We start from the raw sequence: 12,020 nt of genomic DNA, 5'->3' as shown, positions 1-12,020 counted from the left end.
CTGTTGCCAAATCTGTGAAAGCTAAGTACAAGGACTGCCTTTGCTCATGGCATTTTTCCTGTACTTGGCATGATGTGAAGATCACGTCTGCAGTACCTCTAGGTGGGTAGAAAACACATTGTGATTCAGAGTACTTCTTCAGATACCAGGAGTTAGTTGACACCGATATGTGCAAGCACTTTGCCTATTGTTGACAGGAGGGAGATGCCTCCAATTGCCACAATCTGCCTTGCCTTCTTTCTTTAAAATGGTGGGTTCCCCTACCATTGTGGGTTGGGAAGCTATTACCATCCACCTTATCCATGCCTCTCATAACTTTAAACATTTCTAAGGTCACTCATTTTCCTATGTTTCAAGCAAGAAAGACCTGGCCTGGCAAACTTCTCCCTATAACTCAGGTCCTCTACTGCGAGCAATATCCTCAAATCTTTTCTGTATTCTCTCCACTTTAATCACATTTTTCCTATAACAAGGTGATCAAAATTCTACAAAGTACTTTAAGTGAACAAGTGTGACTTCACTAATGATTTATACAATTGCAATCTAATGTCCAAACTCTTATACTGAATCATCTGACTGAAGACCAGAATGGTAAATGCCTTTTTCACCACGTCTACCTGTGACACTGCTTTCAACGAACAATGCACTTGTACTCCTTGTACAATTACTCTAGTGCAAGTCCTATGCTGGTTGGACTAAGAAGCATCATTTCACACTTATCTGTATTGAAATCTATTTGCCACTCTTCAGACCACCTTACTAAGTAATCAAGATTCCTTTGTCATCTTTAATAATCTGCTTCACTATCAACATGTCCTAATTGTGTCATTTGCAAACTTACTGATCAAGTCTTGTGCATTTGCATCCAAATCATTTATAATGAAAGAAAACAAGGGTTTCAAAACCACATCCTCCTTTCCAAGAAAAGACTTTCAATCACCACCCTCTGCTTCCTACCTCCAATCCAATTCTGAATCTACCAAACTAGTACTTCGTGGATTCTATGAGATCTAACAGTTCAGGGGAACTTACCATGGAGAATCTGGAAGCCTTGTTAAAGTCCAAAAAGACAACATATACTGCCCTTCTCATCTATCTTTTATGTTAGCACTTCAAAAACTCAAATTAAATTGACTACCCACACACAAAGCCATACCGACCACCTCTAATACATTTATCAAAATGCTAGTAGAACCTATCCCTTAATTCTCATGCAACTTCTCCATTACTGATGTTAGGCTGACTAGCCTACAGTTTCCTGGCTTGTCCTTGCAATTTTCTTTAAACAAAGGAACAATATTAGCTATGGTCCAATCTTCAGGAGGATTATCAGTGCCTAACTATGAAGCAGATATCTCCATATGGGCTTCTACAGTTTCTTTTCTAGCATCCTACAAAAACCAAGGATGTACTCTCCTCCGTATCTAGTTTCACTATCACCTACATGCTTCCATCTTCAAAATGCTATTCAGGGCAATCGTTCCTGATCCCCCAGTCCTGATGCACTGATTTATCTACTTACATGCTTTGCTACTACAGATACTGACCTCTCAGAAACAGAAACCTACAGCACAATACAGGCCCTTCAGCCCACAAAGCTGTGGCGAACATGTCCTTACCTGAGAAATTACCTAGGGTTACCCACAGCCCTCCATTTTTCTAAGCTCCATGCACCTATCAAGGAGTCTCTTAAAAGACCCTATTGTATCTACCTCCACCACCGTCACCGGCAGCCTATTCCACACACTCACCACTCTCTGCGTAAAAAACTTACCCTGACATCTCCTCTGTACCTACTCCCCAGCACCTTAAAACTGCGCCCTCTTGTGCTAGCCATTTTAGCCTTGGGAAAAGGCCTCTGACTATCCACATGATCAATGCCTCTCATAATCTTAAACACCTCTATCAGGTCATCCCTCATCCTCCATCGCTCCAAGGAGAAAAGGCCAAGTTCACTCAACCTATTCTCATAAGGCATGTTCTCCAATCCAGGCAACATCCTTGTAAATCTCCTCTGCACCCTTTCTATGATTTCCACATCCTTCCTGTAGTGAGGCAACCAGAACTGAGTACAGTACTCCAAGCGGGGTCTGACCAGAGTCCTATATAGCTGTAACATTACCTTCAAGCTCTTAAACTCAATCCCACGATTGATGAAGGCCAATGCACCATATGCCTTCTTAACCACAGAGTCAACCTGTGCAGCAGCTTTGAGTGTCCTATGGACTCGGACCCCAGGATCCCTCTGATCCTCCACACTGCCAAGAGTCTTACCATTAATACTATATTCTGTCATATTTAACCTACCCAAATGTACCACCTCACACTTAGCTGGGTTGAACTCCATCTGCCACTTCTCAGCCTAGTTTTACATCCTATCAATGTCCTGCTGTAACCTCTGACAGACCTCCACACTATCCACAACACTCCCAACATTTGTGTCATCAGCAAATTTACTAACCCATCCCTTCACTTGCTCATCCAGGTCAATTATAAAAATCATGAAGAGTAGGTTTTTCAGAACACACTGGTCACTGACCTCCATGCAGAATAGGACCCACCTACAACCACTCTCTGCCTTCTGTGAGCAAGCCAGTTCTAGATGTACAAGCAGGGTCCCCTTGGATCCCATGCCTCCATACTTTCTCAATAAGCCTTGCATGGGGTACCTTGCCTTGTTGAAATCCATATGCCTCGCCAAACGTTCTTAATTCCTGCCTCTCAGGATCTTCTCCATCAACTTGCCAACCACTGAAGTAAGAAAACTTGTTCATTTTATTTTGGAAAAAGGTGTATCCATCACACAGAAGACAAGTATTGAATGGAAGTGGGAAAAATACTAATTCTGTGCATCAACTTGGGGAATCTAAACACAAACAGGCCCCTCAGCCGACTGCATCTGTCCTGAGCATCTATACTTATCCCTACTGCCTCTTGCATTCTGATCAACTACACACCCTAATACATCCATTGCCCTGCACTCACCTATACAAGGGACAATTTGGAGAAGGCTCAACCCAACAAACACACAAGGCACACAGATGCAGGTTTGCATGTTCTCTCTGCAACTGTGGAGGTCAGGATCCACCCAGAAAAGGAACTCTTCAAACTGGCCAACTCTGGATTACTTTCAGGCCAAAGCTCTGGAATCACTCAAAGCCAGTGGAGGGTATGTTTGTGAAAAGGGGATCTGTATGTTCATAGTCCAGCTGAAGTGCCAGGCAAGCCAAATGCCCTCCAAATTTTATGCTCCTTTGTGCGGCTTGACCTCCCAAATGAGTGTTTAGCCATTTAAAAAAAAATTCAAATTGTTGTACTTTCCTGCAGGCCGCCCCAAGCCGTAGCATTTTAGTGTAGGGGGAATAATATGCAGAACAATGCTGACTTTTAACTTCAGACAATTACAGCATCTGTATTACATCTACCATAAACACTGACCGAAACTACACAATACCTATGGCAAACAAATTCAACTCACACAATCACGAGAAAACATGCCAAGACGTCCTCCGCTGGTCTGGACGAGAACATCATTCTGCTTCACAATGCCCTATTGTTGGTCAAAATTAAACTTGATGTTGAAAACTGAACTTGCTTGGCATAGAGGCAAATCTCATTAGTACTAGAAACCAAATTAAAAACCTAAATGCTTGCATGAACTACTTTCAAAATCATTCCTTGGTCAAATGAAAAATTATCATACCCAAATTTATAACAAGAATCACAGGAGTAAACTTACCATGCAAACATGTTGTAGCATCTCAAATGTACATTTAAGTTTCTCAATCATATTGCGAGTTACAGGTGTCTCTCTCCCCCCCCCCCCCCTTACAAAGGTAAACCTTTCTTAAGCCGAAATGGTGTAAAGTGAAGAACCATTAATTTATATGGGAAAAAATTTCATAAAAGCGAAAATCCTCTTTGTAATGCAAAAACAGGCTACTAATGTTGGTCTTCTGTAAAAGCGAAGTGGCATAAAGCAAACATTTGTAAAGCAGGGGCACCTGTATTCTGTTCTGACCAATTTGATTTGGCCAGTGTGGGCAGCCACTACATCATGCTTTGAAAGCCATCCTTCCATCTATTCAATAAAGTACATGAAAAATACATGCATTGTACTGGATTACTATATACCTGCTTTGTCACCGCACACCAGGTTTCTTCCCTTGACATCTACACTGGTGTGAGAAACATCACTGGAAATCGACTATACTTCTGTATACTTAGTAATGCGAAAAGGTATCTATCCAAGTAATGTTGCATGACTAGAAATCCAAGGTAAACTTCTGAGTTTGAGATTCTGACCAAAATAAAAAGGTAAACACGAGAGATTCTGCAGATGCTTTAAACCCAGAGTAACAAGGACAAAGTGCTGGAGGAACTCAGCGGGTCACACAGCATGCAGGAAGAGGATAAACAGTCAGTGTTTCGGGCTCATTGTCTGGACTGCTGTTGTTTATTCCCCTCCAGAGATGCTGCCTGACCGAGTTCCTTCAGGATTGTGTGTGTGTGTTGCTCTGGATCTCAGGCATCTGCAGGTGTTTACCCCTCATTTTTGTGTTAGAAAATCAAACTCGAAAGCATACCTTAGATTTCTAGTCATGCAATATCATGTCTAAATGCCTTTCTGCATTACTAGGACAGGTCAGAATATTTCCAATGATCTTTCACACGCCAGTGTAGATGTGCTTAAAAATTTATGTGCCATAGTGACTTTAGGAATAAAGATGCTAGCAGCTTGTGCCTTGATTTTTAACAGCCCCAAACCCCCAGTGCTTTGCACTGTTAGTAGCTGGCTTCAGGGTGAACAGCAGCCACAGATTTGCCCAAGCCTGTACTGTTGTTATACTGGTCAAGTCAAAGTCAATTATCAAAGTATGTCTATGCCTCTATACACTACCTTGAGATTCATTTACTTGCAGGCATTGACAGGAAAATTAAATACAATAGAATTTGTGAGAAATTATGAGACCAACAAAAAAATCACTGTGCAAGAGAGGCCATCTCTCCCTTTCAGTCTAATTGAATGGCCTGACCCAAAATGTTGACTGTCCACTTTCCTCCATAGATGCCAAGTTGCTCCAGCATTTTGTTACAAAATAAAAGTTATGTATTCAGCCATAAGGTCCCTTAGCCCAACTGTGCACAAATACCCTAAGCAGGCAGACACAAAAGTCATCTTTGTTTAATGCTGGAGAAGAACGTAACTGCACACTGCAGCTAGAATTGTTTGTATTGCATAATTATTAATTAACTACATATCACTAAACCTGAGGAATTCATCTGCAATATGACATACCAAAGACGTATAATTTAACTGCAACTACCGTAAGTTTCTAGAAGGAATGCTAAATTCTATCTTTCAATCCAAGGGTCAGTATGAACTGCTCTTCAGTCCATTCTCAATGCTTGCCAAGAAAACGCCAGCCTTATTTGCTTCTGGAGGTAACATACAAGACCCACTGATCATTCTTCACATCTTGCTTAACCAGTTAATCTTTGTAGAAATCCTTGAAAGGCACCTACTATGCAGATTATGATTATTAATATTACTTGAAATACATATTAAGGTGATCCTGAATGTAAAGGCGAAGAGAATTTAGAGATTGCCAGGTACATCAAGACAAGCAGAGAGGAGTAGGCAATTTAGCGCACTGACCCTGCCCCCCCCCCCCCCCATTCAATATACTTACCCAAGTGTCTGTTCCAATTTTCCTGGCATTTACCTAACAGAAGTCTATTCACCTTGGTCTCCAATCCAAGCTGGAATTGAATAAGTATCTATAACCATTTGTGAACGAGTTTGATTTTTATGACTCTTAATCCGAATAAGTACTTAGCAACACTCCCAAGTTACCTGACAAAATTTGTAAAAATTTGACTCATCTGCTGGAGAAAATAGAGTCGCTTAGCCAAGATTCATAAGTCCACTGGACAAGTGACTCAACCCTTCCTCAGTGCCACCCATCTGCTGAGTTCAGGAGGAGGAAGAAAGCTCCCTTTCAGCAACAGGTCATTAAACACATATAGTAGCATACATTTTCCAAACAACCACTCAAGAATGTGCTAATACATTGATGGGTGAGAGATAGTGTATGGAATACACTGAAGTAACTTTAATCAGACACCCAACTTACCTTACAGTTTCACTTCCATGACAATTGAGGAAAGGCCAATGAATGGCATTGATGAGGGGCACTGATTGTGTGGCTAGTCAGAGGTTTTTTCTCCAGGGCTGAAATAGTTGCCACAAGAGGACACAGGTTTAGGGTGCTGGGGAGTAAGTAAAGTGGAGATGTCAGGGTAAGTGTTTTTTTTTACTCAGAGTGGTGAGTGCATGGGATGGGCTGCCGGCAACGGTAGTAGAGGCAGATATGATAGGGTCTTTTAGGAGACTTTTGGATAGGTACACAGAGTTTAGAAAAATAGAGGGCTACGGGTAAGCCTAGTAATTTCTAAGGTAGGGACATGCTTGGCACAACTTTGTGGGCCAAAGGGCCTGTATTGTGCTGTGTTTTCTATGTTATCTAATATTTTATCTTTTACGATAAAAGATAAATATTCTTTGCCTTGTTCAACTTTGCTTTTTCCTCTCCTGTAACCCAGAACCCAATCGCACTTCCAGAAACTAATTGCCTAAATTCTAGGACTATATTGGGTGCTGAACCGTAGTTCTGCCGGTTTTGGTCAATTATTCACATCTTACTGACTCCCTCACCCAGGTAAAATCTGAGCTTTTTTACTCTAATAAACTGGGGAATAACAGACTCAAACCTTTGCCAATGAACTACAAGCCTGCTGGCCTTGTATTTAATTTGGAAAATACATACTGAACTGATAATAACTTAATTCCTTCATTGCATTTTTTCCCTTTGAAATTGTAATATGGTCTGTTTCCATGACAATATATCAATAGTTACAGTTCTAACAGAAGACCAACTGTATGTGGGAAGAGAAAGATATCAGTATTATGAAGTATCCCCACCTCCTTGCTAATTTCCAATGTCCAATAGAGATGGCTCCAGTGAGGCCCATCAAATGAGGTGGGAGGAATGAAATATCAACTGTCTAGGAAGCTTAGTTTTACTGAGCCTTCCTGATCAATCTGCCCACAAATACCTGTCTTCCAGGTTGTGAAGACCATGCTCTCGTTCTAGAAGTGCACATCTGCTGGCCAGTAACTTTTGTGGTGACTTTATGACTGCCCACCTTCACTGCTCTAAACAATTCAGCCACCATCATAAAACAGCACTAGTTTGCTTTTAGTCTGCAAGATTAAAACCTCTGATCACTTACCAGTTTTATTTTCCATCTTGTTCACACTTGGCCCAGTAAAACACCTACATCTTCAGCTACATTTACATTCATTCAGGCACTTTATAACCTTCCAAAATCAAAGCTAGTTTTCTCCAAAGAGTGTTAGTAATGGTTCTGATATTAGTGGTTAAATACAGATTTGTTTCTTGATCTTTTGCTGCTTTCATTTGCTCTACCTCCCCTTTTAGACATTAAATCAGTTGTCCTCAATCTTATCACAGATTTTCTTTTCTCCACACTTCCGCTGCCTCCATGCTTGTTAGCTCCAATGCAAAGTTATTTGGATAAAGGATGAACTTTAATCACAATAGACACGCATTAGGAATTTGCTGCGGTGGGTTAGCGTGACATGCAACAAAACCATTCAACAATAGGAATTATATAAAAATTAAACTTCAAGGTTGGGCAATTGAATCCTGAATTTTGCCATTTGCAGACCCCAGTCAGATCAGATTGGCACCATCTCCATCAGCACAGATGCACCACAAGGATGTGTGCATGTAGCCCCTTGTTCTACATGATGTACATTGATGACTGAGAAGTTAAGCACAGCTCCAATGCCATATTCATGTTTGCTGATGACACCACTGCCATAGGCTAAATTGAAGGTGGTGATGAATCAGTATACAGGAGGGAGATTGAAAATCTAGCGGAGTGGTGCCACAGTAACAACTTCTGACTCAATGTCAACCAGACCAAGGAGCAGATTGTTGACTTCAGGAGAAGGAAACCAGATGTCCATGAGCCAGTTCTCATTGGACGTTCAGTCCTAGGACCACAGAAGCAAAATTACAAAGAAAGCATGGCAGCACTACTACCTCCTCAGGACCTTGCGAAGAATTGGTGTGACATCCAAAACTTTGACAAACTTCTACACATACTGACTGGCTGCATCACAGCCTGGTATGGAAATACCAATGCCCTTGAATGGAAAATCCCACAAAAAGTAGTTGGTATGGCCCAGTCCATCACGGGTAAAACCCTCCCCACCAAGTGAGCACAACTACATGAAGCACTGTCACAGGAATGCAGCATCAGGGACTCCTACCATCCATGAAATGCTCCCTTCTCAGTGCTGCCATCAAGGCGGTGGTACAGGATTCACACCACCAGGTTCAGGAACCCCTCAACCATCAAGCTCTTGAAACAGAGGTGATAACTTCACTTCCCCCATCATTGAAACTTTCCCACAACCTATGGACTCACTTTCAAGGACTCCATCTCATGTTCTCAGTATTTATTGTTTATTTCTTTCTTTTTGCATTTGCACAGTTTGCATTCTTTTGCACACTGGTTGAACCCCCAAGATGGTGCAGTCTTTCATTGTTATTACTATTATGGTTATCATTCCATTATAGATTTACAGAGTATGTCTGTAAGAAGATGAATCTCAGGATTCTATATGGTGACATACATGTACTTCAATAAACTCACATTGAACTTTGAAGTATGGATATGGTGTAAGCTGTGCATAAATACCAGCATGCACTCACAATGTTAACAGCATTATAAAAAGTGGTTTACAGTGCAGTGACTGGGGTAGTAAATGAGGTGGGATTACCTGAAACTTCAATTCTACTTCTGTATTCACAGGTACAACCTGACCTGCTCAATATTTACTGCATTTTACGTTTTAGATTACAGAAAACCTAGTTGTATTTTAAAAAGGATTAGCTCATCCCATTACCAGGCTGTAACAGAAGCTTACCTATAGCACATTCTATTTGGGCACCAAGACAAAAGGAGATAAATTACAATGTCAGGTTTATGACTACTATTCCCTTGAGTGTTTGAGTCTGAGTTGCCTACAATGAAAAGCTGATTCACTGGTGTAGATATCTTGAAAACTACTTTCCACTAATGGCAAATCTAAACCAAGGAGACAACTATAAAATCAGAACATGTCCATTTGGTAGTGAAACAAGGAAACTTTCTACATTGCACTTTAGAGCATTTTTTATATCAAGCAAATATCTTAACGCACTTCACATTACTGGACAAAACTGACCATGTATCACACAGGCAGATATTTGAACAGATGGGCAAAGCTTGGTCAAAGAGAGTTAGGTTTTAAGGAGCATTGTAAAAGGTAGAAAGCTCAAGACAGCTGAAAAATCAGCCAGAAGGGAGCATGTGTATGGGGTGGGGTGTCAGTGCACTTAAGGTTAGAATTACAAGAATGCAGTATTCTCAGAAGGCTTACTATAAAGGAAATCAGTACCAGTAAAAGTACAATTGTACTGCTGGATACTATAAAAGTTACACATACTATAGCTTCTTTTAAACTTCTACTGAAACAAATATCTATAAATGAAGAGCAACAATCACCTGTTATCACACTGCTGCAAAAGATAGATAAACATGCAACACTGGTAGTAATTAAACCTGTTCAGCCTCCCAAATGTGCCAACAAATATGTACCATTTTCACAAGAAAACTTCCACTTGCAGTATTGAATTTCACAGGCACTAACACATAGCTGATCTCCACCCCCTGCCATTGAGAACTAAAAAGGCTGACCACTTAATGGGCTGGGGAACACACAGGGGCTGGTTATTCAATTATGCATGTCATAAACTGGGCAAGCAGGTGATTGTAAAAGAATCCCACACAACTGTACAAAGGGGCTGTACTGTGGCCAAGATTCACAGCATTGTTACCTGGTCACAATCACGTTGTAGAAACTTATTGTGGGCTGCAAAAGTGCTTTGGCCTTTTCTGAAATGTAGGTAGAACTTCACTTCCTCTGCAAACCACAGCTTGCTGTTTCCAAACAATGCTACTCAGGGTGAGAGCAAATCAAGATCCTCTGCAATTCAACATAATTTCATAACCTCAAGATATTACTTCATCAGAATTTGCCACTTGGGCAGATTTTTTTTAAAGTTATTAATTTCAAGCAAGTTTTATCACCTCACTCTTCTGAATTAAAGTTATCAGATTGAGTTTAATTGCCAATTCGAACAATTCAGAGCATTTTGAAATTCAACCACTATTAGAAGCTTCATTACCAAATCTATCAATAACATTGCATGAAAACTGAAAGTCCAGGAAACATTTAGTTCAGTTATAAATCTACAGCAGAGATACTTTCTCCAGGTATTGCCCACAATTTGCTGAAAGTCAACGCCCCTCTACATTCCGAGATATTATCAGTTTTCACATTATTTTTCTATTACCGGCAGATTCTGATTTTTAAAGTGCCCCTTAACTTTAAGCAATCACACAGAACCAAGAGGTTATAAATAGAAGCCACCTTTTATTTAAAAACACTAATTTAACCTTGTAAATTAACACAAACACTAATACAATATTAACCGTCTTAAATTTCATTTTCAATATTGACCAAAGCTGCTTTTGCATGTTCAACTGGAGTAAATCATTGTATTAAGAATTACGCGGCTCAATACAACACTTGATTTAATCTTGGCAGACGCCAGCAGAATGCCCAAAACAACCCAGCTCCTGATCGCAAGACAAGGTAAAAAGTTTCACATCTTCACAAGTGCTCGTTAAAATAGAGAAAGAAATAGATCAATAATTAATTAACCAAGTAATCTTTAGGGGTCAGTTATGCTGCAAGTTATTGCTTATCTAACACAGTTGTCACCAGACTTATTCAGCAGGTTGATACCCATAGAAGAGCAAGTCAAGTAACAAGTGACAAATCTTTATCTCGCACTGGATACAAATCACAGTTTAAATGCAGCCAATACCGGTCACCAGGCCCGCACCCCACTGGCATAAGGCGCTGTCTCTAGACGTAACCCAGGTTTGGTGATTTGTAAGTTGCACTATGTGTTGTTGGCACGGAAAGGGGGGGGGGGGGGGAGAAATACATGTACCCATTCTAGTTGCCAAGGCAAAGAGAAGAACTGTCCTGCCAGGCCAAGCTAAACCCGTCCCGTTCTAACCCCGGAGCAGTTGGCGAAACTTCCCCGGCTGGAGGTGACTTTGAAGCGGCAGCAGCGGCCTAGTCTGGCGGAAGGGGTTTGAAAGCCGAAGCCGGGCGAGGAGCGGAATGCGAGCGGCTGGGCTGGCCGATGGCCAGGGACTGACAGAGGGGAGGAGGTGGTGGTGGTGGTAGTGGGGGGGGGGGGGTGACAACTGATGCTGACTTAACGGGAAACCTCGGCCCCCACCCACTCCCCGGTCCCGGCCTGTTCCCTGCCTGCGCGCTGCGCCTACCTGCACGGCGCCGCACCGAGCGCTCCTTGCCCCAGCCGCTGCGGGACGATATCCGAGAGCAGGCAGTGCTTCCCAGCCCGCCACTACATCCATTCCACTCGCAGCCGCGACTGCGCCGTCTGCAGCTGCGGCCCAAGAAAGCCTCCTCCCTCCAGCGGGCAGCCGCTGGCACCCAATCACCTCCGCACGCTGCCTCACGGGCCCACCCCTCCCACTGTCAATCACCCGGAGAAAGCGAATCCAAATTCCCCCGCCTCCCCGCACGTCAATCAAACGAGAACACCCAATAACAGCTTCACTCAATCGAATGGCCCGCCTCCCCCTGGCGGCCCAACCAGCTGTTAACGCAAATCACCCAATCGCAGTCAGGGGCCTTCATTCAATCAGCATGGGCTACATCGCCGCTGTTACATCCGAGCGGCCAACCACGGCTCCCGTCGACCTCTCGCGTGGATGCGCGGCGGCGGCCGGTGACCGAATACCGTACCTTGACTGAGAGGTAGCAGGTAATCGGA

The 12,020-nt window shown here is 42.3% G+C and overlaps 1 protein-coding gene across 2 annotated transcripts in view; it reads right to left on the bottom strand.

The window, feature by feature from the left end:
• The window catches only part of dag1 (dystroglycan 1), a 150,244-nt gene extending 138,601 nt beyond the window's left edge, over positions 1-11,643 (bottom strand). The window contains exons 1-2 of one of the 2 annotated variants that reach the window (XM_073072523.1): positions 11,506-11,576; positions 3,479-3,550 (exon numbers count right to left, since the gene is read on the bottom strand). The gene's annotated coding sequence lies outside the window, so the exon portion shown is untranslated. Of the gene's footprint in view, positions 1-3,478; positions 3,551-11,505 lie in introns of both variants that reach the window. The other variant, XM_073072522.1, reaches the window with a different exon arrangement.
• Between the last annotated feature and the right edge of the window lie 377 nt (positions 11,644-12,020).

The sequence above is a fragment of the Hemitrygon akajei genome, chromosome 19 (assembly GCF_048418815.1).
Source record: "Hemitrygon akajei chromosome 19, sHemAka1.3, whole genome shotgun sequence".
In the NCBI taxonomy this organism is placed as follows: Eukaryota; Metazoa; Chordata; class Chondrichthyes; order Myliobatiformes; family Dasyatidae; genus Hemitrygon; species Hemitrygon akajei.
Note: the sequence above shows the minus strand (reverse complement) of the source record. Positions and strands in the feature narration are given on the sequence as shown.